The sequence below is a fragment of the Peromyscus maniculatus genome, chromosome 1, assembly GCF_049852395.1.
Source record: "Peromyscus maniculatus bairdii isolate BWxNUB_F1_BW_parent chromosome 1, HU_Pman_BW_mat_3.1, whole genome shotgun sequence".
Lineage (NCBI taxonomy): Eukaryota > Metazoa > Chordata > Mammalia > Rodentia > Cricetidae > Peromyscus > Peromyscus maniculatus.
In genome coordinates, this window is record NC_134852.1 from 179,088,972 (window position 1) to 179,110,216 (window position 21,245).

A 21,245-nucleotide genomic window follows, 5' to 3' on the forward strand; every position below is an offset into this window, starting at 1 on the left:
CTCACTTTGACTATCTCATCGCTGGGGGATGTCTTTCTGTATGCTGTGAATATATGTTGTTCCCATTGGCTAATAAATAAGCTGCTTTGGCCTATGGCAAGGCAGCTTAGAGGCAGGTGGAAAATCCAAGGAGAGAGACAGGAAAGAGAAAGGTGGAGTCTGAAAAGACATCAGCCTGCTGCCCAAGGAGCAACATGCCAGCAGACTGGTAAACCACAGAACACGTGGCAAAACATAGATTAATAAAAATGAGTTAATTTAAGATATAAGAGAGAAAAAAAGGATATAAGAGCTGGCTAGCAAGAGGCCTGTCATAGGCCATACAGTTTGTAAATAATATTAAGCCTCTGAATGATAATTTTATAAGTGTTTGAGGGACTGTGGATCAGGGCAAGACGGGAGGAACTTGGGACCTGAGAAAACTTATGACTACATCTCATTGCCAACATTATGAGGGACTCATAACAGAGTCATGAGCACTCAAGATGGGTTATGGTCCAGAGTGAGGCTTTTCTTAGAAAAATGGTTGCCTGGATGAAGAAATTAGCTTACTTGACAATCTTTGTAGAAGAAGTGATTCATTGTGTGCCCAGGGGGGGATTAAAATCGATCTCTTTTTTTTAATGACTCGGGATAGTAATGAGAATTTACTGACACTACAGGAGCATTAATAAAAGAATTGCAGGTAGCACAATTTAAAGGGCAAAGCAGATGCTTTTTAAAAAACTAAAGCAAATAAGAAATGATCAGAAAAATCACTTTCTAAGGCAACAGTCAGTCTTGCTGTGACTATAGCTTTGTAAATTTTTAAAATTTGGATCATACTTTTAGTACACAGTTATGAGAGATTATTAGATCCAAAATACATAATTTAAAGATTGTCATAAAAATGTCATCTTGCTTTCCAAAAACCCATCCGCCATTTTACAGAAGTGTGTGTTTGTGTGTGTGTGTGTGTGTGTGTGTGTGTGTGTGTGAGAGAGAGAGAGAGAGAGAGAGAGAAGGAGAGCAAGAAATCAAGTAAACAATAGCAATAAAATCAAGTCAGAAATGGTGAAAAGAGTTGGAAATTAAACTCACATTTATCAAGTGGGTATATGCTCTAAGCTCCATGCTAGGAATTATACACATTTAAATTACTTAATCCTCATGACAAATTTAATACCATTCTCACTCCATAGAGCCTCAGAAAAGCTGCGCCTGTATCTTGCTGGAAGGCATGCAGCTAGCACTGAAGAGCCAGGATGTTCCCCAAGTGAGCCTCAAATCCAGGCTCCACGTTCCCATCCCAGGAATCACCCCACCATAATGGCCTAACTCTTTAATTTCTTAACAGGAGAATGAGCATGAATAAAATTTTAATTTCACAAAACATCCCCCAAGTTCCCAGGCATTTTCTAAGCTGAACCCTAACTCCTCATGGTCTTGTACGGAGAACCTAAGAATGTCAGCCTGACTCCTTCAGCGGTTTTTAAAGGAAAGAAATCTTTCATGCCTTGCTAGGCACAGACAGGTGCATTTTCACCATGGTATCTCCTCGGCAGCGTCCCACCTGTTGAATCTCCCTGGATGTCATTAGTGAGTCCCATGGGCCTCCATTCCAGCTATCAAAAGGTCTAGCAGTCCAGTAGCATCGGCAATAATGAGACACAGCAGCAACCCGAAAGAAACCAGGGACTCGCGGGAGAGTGGGGCCAGGCTCTACCACACTGCTCACAATACAACTGACAACAAGACTCGGGAAAACGAAAATGCCAGGGGGTCAGATCTGGCCGCGGAAACCACTACAGAATCCAATTAAAAGTTGGTGTTGCCCGGCGTCTCTCTTGACAGGTACTTCGTGCACAACTGCCTGTCGTTTCCCAGAGGACAGGTGATGAGCTACAGCCCAGCAGAGAGGAAAACTCAGCTCTGCGAGGAGCTGCCAGGGCTGCCTCAGCAGCAGGTGCAGAGAGATTCTGGGGAATTAAAGACACTCAACAGACACAGCCCTCTGCCATCGTCACTCAACCTAGCAGGGAATAGGGGAAAGTGACCTAAATTCTAAGAATTTAATAGATTCGTTTAAAAATGTTAATTGATGTATTTGATACGTTTTACACACACACACACACACACACACACACACACACACACACACACACACACGGACTTGTTCTACTTTCATTTCTGTTGCTGTGATAAACATCCTAACCAAAAAGAACACAAGAGAGGAAAGAATTTATTTGGCTTACAATTCACAGATCACCGTCCATCATTGAGGGAAATTGAGGCAGGAACTTAAGCTGCTAGTCACCGTACAGTCGCAATCGAAAGCAGAGAGAAACAAATACACACAAACTGCCTGCCTGCTTGCTCTCACCTAGCTTTCTTCATCTTAAACACTCAGGAGTGCCCTGTCTAGGGAATGGTGTCACCCACGGTGGGGTGCATCTTTTTACATCAATTAATAGTCAAGAAAAGTCCACTAAAGACAGGTCCACAAGCCAACCTGCTTTACACAACTCCTCAGTTGTGACCTCTCTCCCCAGGTGACTCTTGGCTTTATCAAGTTGACAGTGCAAACTAGCTAGCTCAGGTGGAAGGATCAAATTGGAGTACTCAGCGTTTCCTTCTCCTCCAACAGTTCTCATTTCTTTGTGCTGGAATCTTTAAGTCTCTTCTAGGTCCTTCTCACAGGTAAGCTGGAAATGCAGAAGTGTTTTGAAAAAAATCACATGACTTCATTTCTGTCACCCTGCCAGCAAACATCAAATAGACCTTTTTCCTCATCATTACCCAGGTTGGCCAATGCTCATCCCATGGTGGTTGCATATGATTCAGTGAATGTGGGGGGGGGCACATGCAGGGCCTCTGCAGACCTAGGCTTAACACTGACACACTGGCCCTTCCAGCAGATTCCACTGACCACAGCATAACACTAGGCCAGGCCAGGGAGATGTGTGGAACTTGGCTGTATGCATCGAAGGGATGAATCTCAAAGTCAACTGCATGAAGCCCAGTGACAGGGAGGGAATAATTACAGCTGCCTTGGCATACATCTACCACACTTCCCTTTCTCAGGCTCTTGGAAATTGAATTAATAAGCAGGGGTTGCTTGGTGAATACGAAATCAAGTATAATTGGATGTGCTCAGGGGTTATTTATACCAGGCTTCAAAATAGCTTGATGAACTGTATTGGTCCCAAACCCAGAGTAAACCAGAAAACCACAGATTCTTTCTCCGCTCTCTCTCTCTCTCTCTCTCTCTGTGTCTGTCTGTCTGCTGTCTGTCTCTGTCTGTCTGTCTGTCTGTCTGTCTGTCTCTCTCTCTCTCTCTCTCTCTCTCTCATACACTCCGTGTGCATCTGAAGCTCATTTCTCAGAGTGGACTCCTTTTGCACATGTCTGCCACTAAGCAGAGACCCCTGTCCCCACACAACAGATTTGTCTTCTATAGACTCTACAACAATTACTATGCTTGGCTTACAGCCCATAAAAGTTTAATGGCAGATGAAATTATTTCAGAAAGATAGGGGAAGTCTCTTTATCTCTCACCCACTCTTCAGGAGCCCAGAGACAATGGCTGTCCCAGAATCTGGAAAAAGAACTCTTCTCTATGTTCTTATTAGCCAGAGCTCTAATGACCTGTGATCTCTGGGCCTTGTGGTTCCTAACCCAGTGACAGAGCTGGGACTGAAGGCTGTTGAGCTATGGACACCAGGGAATATGTCCTGGGGTGATCTGAAGCTGATATCTGGCTGTTCCATGGAAATCAAGGAACCTAAACTCCATTAAAGCAAATTAACATTCTGCTTTTCGACACGGCTTTTGGAATAAATCCTCCTAAGAAAGGAGTTCTCTGGGTCAGTGTTCCATCACACGCTGCCCTCCTTACAGAGCGTGGAGGCAAACCTCTCTGGCTTCCCAATGGGAAACGTGCCCTGCTTTTCAGGATTTGCAAGTTGCTGCGTGGTTCTTCCTCTCAACAACACAGATCCTGTGTGTGAGGGCATCTCCTTTTGGGTAGTGCCTGCTGGCCAGTTCACTGCCAGATCTGAAACCCGTCTCTGGCATGTCTATAGGCCCATCTGGTGTGGGTTTTAGATGTTAGCTTCACATCACACTGCCTTTGCCTTAGATGCCATAGTTCCATATCCATGTGGTTCTGCTTCTTTGTCTAAATATTTTAGTATTAATGTCGTCCAATTTCAGATACTTATTTAAGCAGCCTCAAGCGCTTTATGGAACTTCAAAGAGATGGGAGGAGCATAAATAAATAAATACCACTTTCTGAAGAAAGCTCTCATTTGAATATTTCTTTTTTGAGAACATAAAAAAATTCCTCAGTTCCATGTAGTTTGGAAGAATTCTTACTTTCTAAATTCAGGTCCCAAAGCTGACTCCATCGTATTTCTCAGTGTTCATTAGCTTCTTTGGTCCAGCTAAGACCATGCCCATTCTGTCTCATGTAAAGTGCTCATTCCCCCTGGACCCACAAAATAACCAGTATGACCACATCCCTCAGCTCCTCTGAGTTTTTGTGGAATGTATAGTTTTTGCTCTGGCTTTAACAACTCCATGCAAATGTGACTTTTATAAACCCAATCTGTTTCTTTTCCTATCCAGGACTGCTTTTAAGATGCAAATGTTTTGCCACAAGTACATTTAGTCTGTTGCTTCTCTGTGTTAAAGAGTAGGAACCCTAACACATTTGGCCTTTCCACTTCCCACTGTCCCAAACTGTGCTGCGAAAGCCACTTGTGAGTGTAAAATGTACCCCAGAGTTCGTGTGCTTGTGCACTTGGTCCCCAGCTGGTGGCGCTGTTTGGAAGGTTGTGGAAACTGCAAGAGTTGGAATCTCACTGGAGGCCTTGAGTCACAGGAGGTGAGTCTAGCTCCACTTCCTGTCTGCTCTCTGCTTCCTAGGGACTGGACATGGCCAGCCACCTCCTGTTCTGGTGGAAGCTCCACCTCAGTCCCCGGCACCCTGGCATCCATATACCCAAAGAGTCTGGAATGTTCTGGTGGAAGGTCCACGTCAACTCCCCTCCCCATCCTACCCCCTCAAAGCCCACCAGAGATGCTCAAGACCACTCCCACAGAGTATTCAAGCTGCACCCAGAAAACAGACGCGTGGTTTTTCCTGTCTTTTGTCCCTGCCTCTTCTGGGGGTGGGGGGTGGGGGTGGGGGTGGAGAATCACCCGGGAACACTTTACCTGTTAAACCAGTGCTTTTCCTAATTCGGTCTGATTTGGTTTGATTTGGATTGCTGTGTCGGCGGAGAGGCTTATTGGGATGCAAAAGCTTTTCACCTCTTATGCCTATGGTGATTGATGACTTCCCTATCAGGATGGCCTGCATTCTTCTTAAACTATAAGCCGAAACAAAGCCTTCCTCCCTTCAGTCTCTTCTTGGCAGGGATTTGGTCACAGCAGTGAGAACAGCAAGCAACACGGAAAATTGGTATGAAGAGTTTTGCTGTGATAAGCTTGATGGTGTGACTTGTAGGCCTTTCAAATGGGTTTTCAGGAGGAATGTGGAAGAGCATGGGACGGGAGGCTATAGGAGCCCTAGAATGCTGTAAGCAGAGCTTAATGGGCCATCCTGGTGGGAGCCTGGAAGACAAGGATGCTGAGAGAAGTGGAGACAGTGAAGACTCAGCTCATACGATACTGAAGCAGATCAAGGCCTCTATTGGGAACTGGTCTAGACGGCCATTGGCATTATATTTCCGTCAAAGAATCTGGCTCTGGGAGCTGTCAAGATGGCTCAGTGAGTCAAGTGCTTGCTGAGAGTCTACCGATACGAGTTTGATGCCCAGAACCCGAGTAAAGGTGGAAGAAAAAAACCAACCCCATAAAGTTGTCCTCTGACACCCCCCCACCACCACCCCCCACACACACACTAAAATTTTTGGGAAAAAAATCTGGCTTCATTCCGGGAACTTAAGGCTGAATTCAAAAGTAATGTAGTAATTCATTTGGCAGAGGCAACCTCAAGACAGGATAGCATTCAGGCCGCGTCACGGTTACTGCTCGCTTCTCTTAATCACATTCTGCAGTGCGAGAAAACAACAAACGAGCAGAAAGTGTTGACGTGTTTAGAAGACCGAGTGACTGCAAAGTCACACATGAGAAAGAAGGAAACGCAGGTAAAAGGATGAGACCTTTAAAGAGAAGCCTGGCGTTCTGCTCTGAGACTACAGGAAAGGTGCCCCAAGGACAGGGCCCCACCCACTGATGGCTCCTATTTGTGGAAATGCCAATTCATTTTGAAAGGAGAGGCCTGAACTTGACAATGTTGTCGAAGGAGTTCCCTGGTCAAATTAAACTGCTCATTGAAAATATTTTCTCATATTCATCCACCCAGACATGCAGAGGCCGCTGCAGCTTTGATCCAAGGGCAGGGGTGGGGTGGGGGCTGGGGGTTGGGGGTGGGGATGGAGGTAGACTACACCTCAAGCTGGTAGTAGAACTTTGCAGCCACATCCCCACAGTCCTGGTTTTACAGGCTTGTGAGATGTAGCAGGGCGGGAACAATGGTGACCTGTGACAAGGTTCCAGAAGACCACTGAAGCCAGGCCCTGAGAAGCTGGTCTGTGAAGCTGTGAAGGTGAAGTCTAAGTGACCATGGAGATTCCAGAAAGATGGTGATGCTGAAACAGTAGACCATCTTCCAGTGTGAGCAGCAGGAGCGGAGTGTAGCTGGCCCAAGAGATAAGCCTTGTGTGCTGTAGGTAGAAAAGCTGGGGGAGCAGGGCTCACCAGGGTCATTGGAGCCCAGATGAGCGTCATCATGAGTCCCAGATGCTGGATATGGAGCTGTAGAATTTGTGGTTTGGCCTGGTGGGTTTAGTACTTGCCCTGATCTAATTTTTGTTTGGTGTGTTAGCCTCTTTTTTGAATGAAAGTATTTACTCTGTGCCATTGTATATTAGAAGTATGTAACTTTTAATATTTTTTACAGGGACTCACAGGAGTCCCTTTGGACTTTTATTCTTTTAGCATATATATATATATATATATATATATATATATATATATATATATATATATGTGTGTGTGTGTGTGTGTGTGTGTGTGTATAATGTGTATATATAGAATGTATATATATTGTTTGTATGTCTCTGTGTGCACATATATGCATGCATGTGCAGGTGCCTGTGGAAGCCAGAAGGGCATACCAGATTCCCTGGAATTGGAGTTATAGGCAGTTATGAGCTGCCTGACATGGGTACTGGGAACCAAACTTCCATTCCCTGAAAGAGCATCAGGTGCCCTTAACAGCTGAACCTCAGCCTCTCCAACCCCAAGATTTTGGACTTTTGAACAATGTTGGGACTGATAAAGACTATGGGGACTTTTTAGCCTGGACTACATGGACTTTGCATTATGAGTCAGCCATCAGCCTATGGAAACTGGGAAAGGAATGCTGTGGTTTAAATGTGGAATCGGCTCCATAGGTTCATGTGGTTACCAGCTGGTGTCACTGTTTCAGAAGATTGCAGGACCTACTAAAAGGAATGGGCCACTGGTAGTGGGTCTTGAAACTTTCTAGCCCATTACCACTTCTTGTCTGCCCTCTGCCTTCCAACTGTGGATCCAGTGTGACCATCACTTCACATGCCTGTCACCATGGCTTCCTTGCCATGATGGTGTGCTCCCTCCCCACTTCAACTGTTATCCAGAATAGCCTCTTTTTCTCATAAGTTGCTTCCTATCAGCTGGTTACAGCAATGAGAAAAGTAACTAATACAAGTAGCCTCATACAGAGAGTGAATACTCTTGAAATGTGAGGGTGATATTAACAATGACACCAAGACCAGAGTTGTTTATGATCACTGTCTCAAGCAAGCTGGGACACCTCCTTCTTTGGCTCATGCAGAAGGTAGGCATATGGGGGTTTTGGTCATTCCTTTGTGAAATAGATGTCTGGCAATGGATTTGGCCAGCTGTATCAGTGCGTACACTCAGACTGCACTGGAGTGCCCACACCAGTTTCTACCTCATTAGCAGTGAATGAGGGTTTCCATGAGCTTAAGTCCATACCAGCTTCTTCATTTCCCTTGCCTAACACATGTAAAATGATATCTCATAATTAACTTATTCCATATCTTTCTGTCAATAATTCTTTGAGCATATCTTCCTACTCTTTCCAACTTCCCAAATCTTCTCCTCTGTGCAGTTTAACCCTCCTCCTCTTCTGCCCATTTCCCATTGGACATATCTCCCTGTTTGTATTGAGTGGTAGGAGGTAGAACTTCCTCTAGAGCACAGATTTTCTTGTCTTCTAAAGCAGTGCATAACGAGCATCACTACAGTTTTTTGAAGAATAGGGGCCCACAACACCAAGTAACAATGCTCTGATTACAAGATGCGGCCAGATGCAGAGCTTAATGTCTATAAACCAAGCAGCAGAAAGCAGCCAATCTTCACACTTGTCATCTGTATCTTTCTCCCAAGGTACAATAAAAGGCGCCCAGCTGTAAGGTGTACTAAACAATAGTAACTGGGCTATCATCCCAGGAAATTATTCTCCGAGTCAACTGTTGCAGATGCCACATCCCAACTGATTTTTTCAGATTGTAGTAAATCTCTAAAAATCATAGCTATCAATGTCATCTGTCTTAACAGAGTCTTTCAGTAGTAGATCATGGGTGTTGCCAGTCAACTATTTCCCTCTCTTTTATGTAGCTCATTCTGTTTTTTCAAAGATATGAGAGAGGATTATCCATCACCATTTCTGACTGGAACTTCTGTAGAAGTTTTCTTGAAAACACAAACATTCTTCATCTTTCAGGGGGAAAAAATCACTTCTGAAGATACGTTACTGGATAAGGGTAAAAAAAATAGTTTTTTTTTTCTTCTTTTTGATACAGACTGAGACCATTACAGAAAACTACCAACAGGAACTAACTGATCATGGGGTGCCCAGCACCAATGGATACATCTACAACATAATTCCTGCACCCAAGGCTCAGGAAATATCACAGAAAGGGGGATAGGAAGATAGGAAGAGCCCAAGAACAGGAAATCTATGAGATGGTGCCTTCTGGAAGTGACAGGGAAGAGTCACTCAACAACATGGTTGACTACACAAGACTTGAATGAGGACAATACTAATAAACATGCTAACATGGAAGAGGGAAATTTCATGGGTCCACCCATAGACAAAGAACTATAGGCAACAAAAGGATGCTGAGAGCAGGGAAAATAGTCTTCCCCAGGGCAGAGCATCCAAAGTGGTTATCTAACAGCAAGTGGACAGCTCTGTAATAATATACATACATACAAACCAATGAAAGGACCCAGAAGGTTGTATTTATATATTTATGTATCAAAAATACATGTAACAATAATAATAAAACAAAAAGAGGCCAAGAATTTGAGAGGAAGAAAAGTGGATGGGAGCCATGGGGAGAGCTGGAGGGAAAAAAATGGGGAGAAATGACATAATTATATTTTCATTTTTAAAAAGTAAAAATAAAAACAAACAAAACTAAATAATAAAAATAATCTTTTTCTAAACTGGGCTTTTTAATGTTATCATCACTAAAATGTATATATACATAATAAAAACAAATCTGAACAATACACAAGGTCTATAACAAACATTAACAATCACCCCAATAATTGATCTTATTCCCCTTCCACAAATTTAATCAATTCATTAGAAACTGACTCATCTTTCTAAAAGAATTTTAGTTACTTATATCATAAATACCCATCGAATTAACAACAACGTCTAAAGTATTGTGTGCAGAAAACTTTGGAAGCAAGTATGAACTCAGTAGATAGAGGTTCCACATTGATTAGTAATGTCTGCCACAGTCCTAATTAAGGGTGTTGGTAGGTCCTGTGTCAAGTCTATCCAAATTTACTCTCACAGTGTCTCTAATGTCTCACTAAGAGGGAAAATACAAAGTCCTAATATAAGCACCCTTCAAATTTTCATTGCAAAATTGGAGTTTAGAAGTTTATTGCATTATTTACAAGATAAAGAAAAATGCTTTATATTACCTTTCATTTCCATAGTCTCTTCTGGAAAATGCTTAATTAGAAGTATAAGTCAAAACTAGGCATGGTATCCCAACCTAGCCTTCAAGAAGCAGAGACAGGAGGATGTGATACATAGCCTGTGACTCATAGCAATATCTCAAAAGAAAAATAAGCAAATAAATAAATAACTGAAAATCAGTCATTGAGCATAGGATTCCCAGGGTTGGTTTGCTTGCTTGCTTGTTTGCTTGAGACAGGGTCTCTCTACATAGCCTGGCTGTCCTGGAACTTACTATGGAGACCAGGCTGGCCTTGAACTCACAGAGCTTCACCTGCCTCTGTCTCTCAGGAGCTGGGATTAAAGGTATGTGCCCACTGTGTCCAGCTAGGATCCCCATTTTAAAGATAAAGATACAGGACTTCAACGAAATTAAGCAACTTCTCGAAGTACTGGATTCAGTGAGACTTCAGACCCAGAAATCTTATACTATAATTATCATTCTTAAAGATCATACCATCTCAATGTCTACAAAAATCTGGAAAATGCCTTTTCTGCCAAAATACAAAGTAAAAGAGGCAGACACCTTAGGAACTGATTCTGGTTTTTAGCAAGAGCTGCCTAAGAAAATGGCTCCTAATTCTTAGATAAATTCATAATCCTGATATGGAAATTCAAACAAAAATACCTAAAACTAATCAGAAGAAAGATGCTGCATACCCATTGTTATACTAACTATGAGTGTTCAAAACTAGGTCAGGGGTGTTAGGACCCTTCCAAGGTGACTCTAAGTGGAAGGATGGTAGGTCACTAGGGGTGTGTTCTTGAAGGGGATATTGGAACAACAGTCTCTATCTCTCTCTCTCCTTTCTCTTCCCAAACACTATGAGCTTGGTCCAACATGTGCTCCCACTACAAGCATCTTTCCACAGATAAGCAGAGCCAATCATCTATGGGCTGAAACCTCTGAAAATGACATGGGGGTGGGGACTCTTCCTCCCTCAAGCCAGCATTCTCAGACATTTTGTCACAGTGATAGAAAGCTAACTAGCACATTCATTCATGTGTTTCTGTAACATTCTGAATGTCTGTTATAGTGAGGTTGACATAGATTATCTTATTTCATCCTCAAAAACATCCTAGAAAGCAGTTGCCCATATAATATACATAGGTGACGTTTTCCCCAGTTCACACAGCTGATATGGGATGGAGTCATGGTCCCTACCAAAGTGTTCTGTCTCTAGAAGCCAAATTTTAGATCTAATAGGTGACTCTTCATTCAATATCTACAAAGTTCTATTTTAGGTTCACTCTGGGTTAGACATAAGAAAGTGCATTAAACTCTCTTTAATGGCTTGCCCCCTGGGAACTTAGGAGCATCGAAATCTGCTGTGTGACACTCAAAATGAGCTATAAAAAATAACTACACCATTTCAGGATGTAAATGTGTTCAGAAATCAGATATCTGCTTTTCTTGAAAACTTATTGGATTTTTCTGTGTCTTCCATGATTTCCACTTTTATTAATTTTGTTTGTTTGTTTGTCGTTTTGGTGTAGGTTTGGTGCCTGTTCTGGATCTCAGTCTGTAGACCAGGCTGGCCTTGAACTCACAGAGATCTGCCTGGCTTTGCCTCCTGAGTGCTAGATTAAAGGCATGCGCCACCGCTGCCTGATTTCCACTTTTTAAAATAACTTATTTTCAATATGATGTCCTTCTTGACACCAGCTTCCTCAGTGATGAAACGTACCTAGCTCAAATACACTGATGTTGGTCTTAAACTTTTTGCTTCTTCAGTCACCAATGAGCTAGAGATACTGGGGTGATCTATGATATTCCCCACTGGGGAAAGCCTATAGGTTTGGAGATAGCATTAATAATTTTGTTTGTTTGTTTTTGTGCCTTATGTTGGCATCTTCACAAGCATCCTGCTTACTCCCTACACATGCACAAAGAACTCCTGCAAATTGCCATGATAAACTTCCCTATGATCCTTCACAACACCTAACCACACACACCGTAGCTTTCTACAGAACTCAGAGTAGCCAGCTTGATTATTCTCTATCAGACTTCTCCAGATCACCAAGCCCTCTGCAGAACCACCTTGGGCTTCAAATGAATGTCCTGTGTCTCTATAAAAGTGAATGGGATGTGATCCAGCTCCTCACTACCCGGTACCCTCATTCACTCTTCCCCCAGCCTCACACACCTGTGAAGAGCCAACTTCCAACCATTTCGAAAGATAGACTTTCTCAAGTTTCAGGCAGGCACCGAGGGATTCCTTCTCGTTTCTTTCCTGGTCGTTGTATTTCCTGTTCAGCGTTCTTATAGCGTCTACATTTAGAACTTTCAGGCCACTGCTTTCTCTGTCTTCCATACTCATTCCTGTATTCTCACAGTTTCTCCCTTTCCTGTCCAGAGTTACTCCTCTCCTGAGCCCTGCTACATGTGTGACCATCCATTCAAGTGCTGTTCCTCAGTTTCTTCCACATACATAATCCCTAAAGTGGCCTAGCAAGTTGGGGGTGTATAAGTATGTCCTTTTCTAGGGAAGGGACTGTGGCAACCCCTACAGAAAGCCTATACTCCACATAGTTCCCGATTCCCCCTGCCCTTGACTCCCCTCCAAAGCAGATGAAAACTTACACTTTTTAAAAAGAAAGCATTGGTATTTTATTATCATTGTTACTGCTGTCCCTGTTGGCATTGAAACGGGGATGTTGAATGCACAAAATCCAAGTTATTTAAGCTGCTACAACTTTGCTGAAGGCAGTTGTCTCTCCATCAAAGGCAAAGCTGAGGCTGACATTGTGTTTGAGTCTTTGTATGAGTCACTGTGAGTAAGCAATATGAAAAAACAGACTGAAAAAATCAGAATCTTGACTGTAAAGTGGTTCTTTACTCAACTTCTTTGGTTTGGCCCAATTTGGGAAGAAATCTCTTTTGAAGGGGAAGCCGAATTCTAATTGGAGAAAACCATTGCCCCTCATTTTCCTCATTATTCCAGCCTGGGGTGTGTACACGAAATGTAAACATGTAGCAGATATCTCACAGGCCTGGGGGTGGCAGAGAGTTGGAAGGAATGTCAGCTGCTGGGCCACCGTCCCAGCTTATGACTCTTTACCTACAGACATATTTTTGCATGTTATTAAATATGCATTGGGATTTTAAAACAAGAAGTAAAAATAAAAGCGCGAGATTGGAACTATTTTCCTCCTCCCTGGCATGCCTTGTGCATACATGCTCTAGGAGCAAACACCTCCCTCTGAGCACCTCTGCCCGGAGATCAAGGTGTTAAAATTGGGTGAAATCAGCAACTTAGATGGCATTGAAGAGGGGAAGGGGGAGAATCAGGAAGGCATGCTCTAAGAAAGCATAATAGAGGGCAGGCATGTTGTCTTACATATGAAGTTTTCAGTATCACTAATGTGTTAGCTTGCAATGAGGAATAAAGGGAACGAAAGTAACGTAAAGAGTACAAGACAGGTCTCACCTGCCTTCAGACATGCTCCATGTGGCATTGCCACCTGTGATGACCAACAGCCAGCTGGACGTGTGGTGGGGGTAGGAAAAGATAGCTGAGTTCAGGGGGCCTCCAGTCAGCACTGGAGAAAGAGGAGTTAGAGGTGGAGAAGGTAAACACCCCTGGGAACTTGCCTGTGATGACCACACCTGTGTCGCTCATATCAGTGGATCCCACCTTGCCTAGTTGCACTTTAAATAGTATTTCCCCAGTTCTCTTCCCTGTTAGAATGACAGGCAGTACATCTGCTAGCACCAGCCAGCACTCTCCTGCCTTTTCAGGAAGAGGCAAGAGCAAACTCTTACCATAAGCATACACCCAACATTACAGAGGCTAAGCCAGCAGCAGAGAGAAATCCAGATCTCACTCCATCATCACCATCACCACTGTCCCAGGGTCCTGCCTGTCCCTGGATACTGCCTGTGAAGTCTCACATCTATATGAAACCCCACCAGGGAGCCGTTGTCTCCTCCATTTTAAATTTGAAGAAACTAAGGCTTTCCCTGTTCGTTTAATTTGTCCAAAGCTAGCAAAAGAAGAATTGGGTGTTGAACTCAGCACTGAGTGGCTTCCAAGTGTAGGCCTTCCCCAAAACATCAGCACTGATTCAATGTTATTTGATCTGTCACTGCCGTGGCTGTCCGACACTTGTCCACAATTCTTCTATAGGGATTCTTAGCTATTGAAGCCTCAGAAGTTTCCTCCGACTGCCTCATCTCCCTCCCGTTTGGTGGAGGGGACACTTCTGGAAAGAGTCGGTTCTTTCAGCAGCTGGTGATATTCCACCCGATTAACCCGTGGGACCTATCTCCAGCCTTAAAGATGCTGCCTAATTAACTGCTTACATGAGAGACTTGGCACTTTCTGCATCTGGTTCAAACTGCCAGCCTCAGTCATGTTTTCTCTTCAGCAATAATATTTACATGATTAGGCAGGAGTCAGTTCATGTTTTGCTATCGACCTAAGCTATGCAGGTGGCTTCCCCAGTTACCCTTGAGAGGTAGAAAGGGACTTTCCCCCAGCAAGAGCCACCAGCAAGACAGATCTTCTACATACTTTCCAATGACATATTGTGCTTAGAGCTAAAAAGCATTTGTCAACTATTCTTCTGGTCCATGTATAAGGCAATACCTAGGTCTATGGAAGCTTAAAGCAGAGAATCACTGCAAAGTTAAATCAGGTTAACTCAGATGTCTCCTCTAATTCCCCTTTTCTAATTGACTTTTTATTTTGGCCCAGGATCTAGTTATATAGATTGTTATGTTATATCCAGAGATAAAGATTATTGATAGTTGGTATTCCACAAGGCATTTGCTAGGATCTTCCAATATGTTTTCATGAAAAAGCTAAAAACATATGGTTTTTATGATACCATAATTAGGTAAATTGTTTTGTTACATGACCTCCATGATGTGAATGGCAAATGTCAGAGTAGAAAGAGCTCAAAGACTGTCCCAGGTGATTTTTAATTGGTAATCTTGATAATGATACAGAAAAAGCACAGCAGTGTCTTCAGCAAACTGAAGTCTAGAGGAGAAAGTGTTTGAGGTGACACAATTCTGCTGACTGCCAGCATCGTGGAATTTAGTAGGAACAAAGAATGGCCAGCACTAGTGTGTGACATCGAGCGCGAAGAAGGCTCAGTGACTGCCATCAGACCCAAGTTTGGTATGAGGGCATGATGGTGCTGCGCATGACCCAGATTGCTGACTTCTCTATGTGGCTGCTCTAAAGAGAGACTGGTGAGCAACAATTTACTTTAGCTATAGGGCGTCTTTTCTTGTTTCTTTCTCAGAAGCTAGGCTGTGTGAAAGCTAGCCATACACAAATCACTAGGTCCCTTCTAGAATTTTACATACGCTTGTCAATTCTGAGTGGTAACTATTACCAAGAATAGGGTACTGTTTGAAGTTGAAAATCGATCCTCTTTTGGAAATTCTGTATTACAAAATTACCTGAATCTGAGCCACTGCTGTTATGAGAGCTTTATTTAACTGTGGGAGCCCATTTTCAGGTTCCTAGTGGCTTTACCCAGCAGGTCTGCATAGAGAGGATGATTGGACCATGGGCCTGAGTGCAGGTGTCTGAGATGGTCTGCACTTGGCTGTCCTAGGAGCAGGTCTTTTGCTCCACCCCTTGGCATTTCTATCAATACCCTGGGGCAAAGCTAGTCAGGGTCCGTTGGAATAGGTTCCAGGCCCTCTTAAGGCTATCCTGTATTTTCTGTCTCTTTATCTCCACAATCTAAATCCCTCTATCTAATATTTCCTGCTGCTATCACTCAAGAAAACTCTGGGTAACTGTGGGGTTGGTGGGTAAACATCCCACATTTAACAGCACATAATGTCCCACTAAGAGAAAATATGTGCAATTACACTTCACCCTGTACCTTTGCATGGTTAGAATCAGCTGTTCCACAGTCACCTCTCAGACAGACCTGGCACGCTTACTTGATGTCAATGCCATCAGAAGTATTAAGAATATGGCATTTCCTTTAAAAGAATTAGATGATTGTGGGAGTTGAAGAGGTGGCTCAGAGGTTAAGAATTCTTACCTCTTTTGTAAGGAACCAGAGTTTGGTTCCAGCATCCACATCAGGCAGCTTACAACCACCTAGAACTCTAGCTCTAAAAGATCTAATGTCCTCTTCTGGCCTCCACAGACATCCGCACAGGATGGGAGGAAAGGAAGGGAGGGAGGGAGGAAGGGAGGAAGGGTAGGTAGGAAGGAAGGAACAAATCGCATGTTAGAGATGGATGAGTGGTTAACAGTACTTGCTGCTCTTCCAGAAGACCTGCGTTCAGATCCAACACCCACAACCAGCTCCAGGGGATCTGAAACCCTTTTCTGGCATCCTTGGGTACCCACACATGGGATATATACATCGCACAGAGAGACAGAGACAGAGACGGAGAGACAGAGAAAGAGAGAGAGCACATACACATGGCATACACACACAAACACACTAAAAGCAAAATTAATCCTTCTGAAATGTTGCATGATCGTGTACAGAATTCTTTTCTAAGCAACTAACATCCAGAAAGCTTTTTACAATATTACATTCAAAAAAGAAAGAAAAGAAACCTAATCAGCAGCATATGGCATCACTAGATTCTCAGCAACAACAGGGACTTTTCTTCCAAATGATCTGTGAATGGTATGGTTGGCTGAAACTTGGAGTGAAGAATTGGAGGTATCCAGCGAGGCCGCCTTAACTAGTAACAAAATTCACCAAGTATGAGCAATGATAATTCTGTCCCAGTGGCACCAGCCTAGCAGATGTCTGGAATAATGAAATGTGAAAGAAGTTTATTAAAATAGATCAAGTGCAGTCATTTCCTTTGTGTGTCTGTCTTTGCCTCCCAGGCCATACCCTTTGCTGATAACCCCAGCATTTTCCCAGCAGCCGTGATAACCACAGAGAATTTCTTTACTTAGTCTCCTGGAGGTCCTTGCATTTCCCTTATTTCTATTTTATATCCAATCTATCTATCTCAGAAAGTTTCCCAATCTTGTTTCAGTTCATTTTCTCTTGCTTGAAAGAAAACACAGCAGAAAATGAAAAGGTCAGCTAGGGCTTTGCATCTAAAAGAAGGCATGCTTGGGAAGGACTATGGCAGCAGAATGTTTGGCTGCCTGCCTTTTGGGAGGCCCTGCGTTTATTGTCCAGAACCACCAAAACAACAACATAGGATGGCTCAAAACTGCCGGTAACTTCAGCTCCAGGAGCTCCTATGCCCTCTTCTGACCTCCACAGGCACTGAACTCACATGTACACACACACACACACACACACACACACACACCTAAAAATACAAAACAAAATAAACATCCTTTCAAAAATAGACATGCTTTATTACTCACTGATTTTATTAGGAAGAGTTATACATATTTAGAATTAAGAGGCAATTATTTATCTATTTACTTTTGAGATACGGCCTCTCTATGTAGCCCTGCCTGTCCTGGAACTCTCTATGTAGACCATACTGGCCTTGAACTCATAGAGATCCACCTGCCTCTGTTCCTTGAGTGGAATTAAAGGTTTGTGTCACTATGCCCAGCTAAGAGGCAGTTATTCACCCTGCTGAAATAATCTGTAGGTTTTTTTTTTTAATGTAGATTCCACTGGGCTATACTTATACCCAGTTACACTGATCCTCAGTTGAAGGGTGTGGGTAAAGGAAGAAGTCAAGAATATGTATTTTCCAAAGTTCCACAGGTTAAGGTGCCATGCCATTTAAGTTGTAAACCACCAAGAAAAGAAGAACATGAGACATTTTCCAGTTCACCTTGTAAGATGAATTGCTAAATGGTCTTATTAATTAAAAAAAGAACACAGAGCCAGATATTGGGGTGAAATCTGAAAGATCAGAAAAACAGAACAAGCCACAGCCAACCTCACCTTGCCAACTCCTCAGCTGATCTTGTTTCCTCTGACTGAAAGCCTCTGGGTCCTCACTGGAATAAATCCCAGCTGAACTGCTCTAAAGCTTCTAGTTCCTGGTCCTCACACCTTATATACCTTTCTGCTTCCTGCCATCAGTTCCTGAGATTAAAGGCATGTGTCCTTCCCAAGTAAAGACATGAGATCTCAAGTGCTGGGATTAAAGGTGTGTGCCACCACTGCCTGACCTCTATGTCTAATCTAGTGGCTGGCTCTGTCCTCTGATCCCAGATAAGTTCATTAGGGTCACTATTAGGGTACACAATATATTGGGGTGCACAATAAATCACTACATCGACTGGGGACAGCTCTCCTGTCACATACTAACACAAATTGAGTTTAAGAAGTCCGATTCTGAGTATGCCACGGAAAACTTTGTGCAGATGGACCACAGTTTTGTTCAAAGCATGAATATTCACACCATTGCGTCCTCAATGTGATTGGCTAAAGGGCATGCTGGAAGCTGTGATGACTGTGCCTGGGGATGGGCACTGTGGGGATGCAGGCAGGAAACAGGGATGAGGGTTTCTTTTACCAACCCTCCAGTGTCCCGAACACCTTCTGGTCTAAAGCCTCAGAGAATGTGATCTTGTCCTGCATTCCCCAGCCATCGCTCAACAGGGCCATTTTCAGGGGCAAGATGACCGGAAGCCTAATTAAAAGATGGCTCCATCCTACTACCTATGATGGGAGACCTCTAGCAGCTTTGAGGCAGGGGAAGGCTTAGACTTGCCTCTACTGGATGTGCCTCCCCATGGGAGGCGTTGCCTTCTTGTGGTGGGGAGTGAAGGGTGGGTTGGGAGAGGGAGGCTGGGGGGTGGGAGAAGGGAAAAGAGGGATCTTTGATTGGTGTGTAAAATGAATGGAAAAGTTTTCTTAATAAAAAAAACTAAAATTAAAAAAAAAAGAGTTTCTTCAATGCCCATCATCTCTGAAGTAAATTGGTGCTTCCAGGAGCAGATAAAAAAAAAAAAAAAAAAGATGGCTTTATAATAGGAATATTCCTTGGAGGATTGTCCTAATGAGGGTTTATGCTCAGAAATATGCAAATCCCAGCATAAAGGAGCTCAGGGTTTTATGACTGTGGAGAGCTCTGACATTCTCCCTTAATCATTTCAAGTTCCAGCAAAGTCCTTCTACATTTTCCATGAGCCTTGACTCTGCCCCAGTCTTGTCCGGGTTTAAGCAGATGACTGGAGGTTCTGAGGCTTTTTTTTTTTTTTTTTTTTTTTTGGTAGAGATTTCTAATGCACTTGCCATGCCTAGGGTGGGTCACTTCTGCTCACTATATAGAACCAGAAACTTCTTCCTCCCAGCCAAGAAAGAGCCTAAGATTGATGGTCTCCATGCATTTCTTTTTCTTCCAGGCCTAAAATAGAGACTGGAAGTAAGAATGGCCCAAATTCCCAATTTCTAGAAATTGTGCTGATGGCTGAAACATTGTGTTCCCACCCCCCATTAGCTGAACACACACCAGGTACCAGACCCTTGATTTGTACCATCTCACCTGGCTTTCACCATATTCTACAAATCAGGCATTGCTGTCCACCCCCAATTTAGAAAGGGGGAGACAGACACAGGTTAAGAGAAAAAAAAAAAAGAAAGAAAAGACATGGTCAAAGCCACATACAGATGGATTGAGTGAGAAAATCAATCCCACATCTCGTTCCAAAGGGCTCCCAGGCCCTGGAAGAGTTTGAATTCTCCAGTTATCCAGTGAGCCTGGATGACTAGGTTGACAGATGGGTAGAACCATCCACACAAGTACAAGAGAGTAGATATTCTAGAAGCTAGGTGATCTTGTCACTCTTCCTTGGGCAATTTTTGTTTTGTTTTTGTTTTTTTGAGATAGGGCTTATCTGTGTAGCTTTAACTGTCCTGGAACTTGCTCTGCAGACCAGGCTGCTATTTTGTGTGTTTGCAACAAAAAGAAAGAAGGAGAAGTCAGAGAAAAAGAAGAAAAGCATCACGGAATCATGCACATAAGCAAACACCAGGTCAAGCACTACTTCACATGTTGCTAACTTCACGTCTCAGAACTTTGGGTTCGATCTAGTTTGACACACACACACCAAGGACCACACCATCTCCAGGTCAGGGTATGGTGGTATTGTGTTCCCCCGAAATAATGTGCATGCTAATAAACTTATCTGGGGTCAGAGAACAGAACAGCCACAATATTAAACATAAAGGTTAGGCAGTGGTAGCACACACCTTTAATCCTAGCAGTCCAGAGGCAGAGATCTACCTGGATCTCTGTGTGTTCAAGGATACAGCCAAGCATGGTGACTCACGCCTTTAATCCCAGAAAGTGAGCCTTTAATCCCAGGGAGTGATGGCAGAAAGCAGAAAGGTATGTAAGGTGTGAAAACCAGAAACTAGAAGCTTTTATCCTGGTTAAGCTTTCAGGTTTTTGAGCATCACAGTTCAGCTGAGAGGCATCCAGTCTGAGGAAACAGGATCAGCTGAGGAATTGGCAAGGTGAGGTAACTGTGGCTTGTTCTGCTTCTCTGATCTTTCAGCGTTCACCCCAATACCTGGCTCCAAGTTTGTTTTTATTAATAAGAACTTTTAAGATTCCTGCTACATCAGGGTGCTACGGTACTGTGGATACACAAATCACAACACTTCCAGGGTTCCCAGTCCAGCAGCTGACAGGAACTTAACCAAACACAGAGGCTGCACAGTGGCCTTTGATAAAGGGACATAATGAATGAAGTGCTAAAGGGATGGCAATGGGTGGGGTCGCTAGGGAAAGTGTCTATGAGCAGGTGAGTTTGAACAGTGCCTGGAAAATGGAAATGACAGCAAGAGCACAGAAGGGAGGGGCAGTATGCAAATGAGGAGTGGTCTGAGCAAAAGCCTAGAAATGCGTCAGTACAAGCAACACAGAAGACAGAGGAACTTGTGGTGGAGGAATGAAAGAGGAATGCACGGAGATACGGAAGCAAGCTCCATGAGGCAAAGCTGCACAGTTACAAGGGTTCCCCTGGTTTCATTTCACTGAGCCTACCTGTATCTGTCAGTGGAACAGGAATAAGATGTGATCTGATGGATGTTTCTCAAGGACTAAATGAGGGGAAACAGAGAAAGCTTCTGGGGTAGCGATAGCTGCATTGCCAGAAGGTTTGGAAAATACATTTTTAAAGTAAAACACATTTTAAAGCCATTTTAAGATGTATTTTTAGTTTTGTGCATGGGGAATAGATATGGCTCTCTTTGCAGTCTTCTACATGTCAACATGCAGTTATGCCAGCACCATTTGTTGAATATGCTTCCTTTTTTCCATTGTATAATTTTA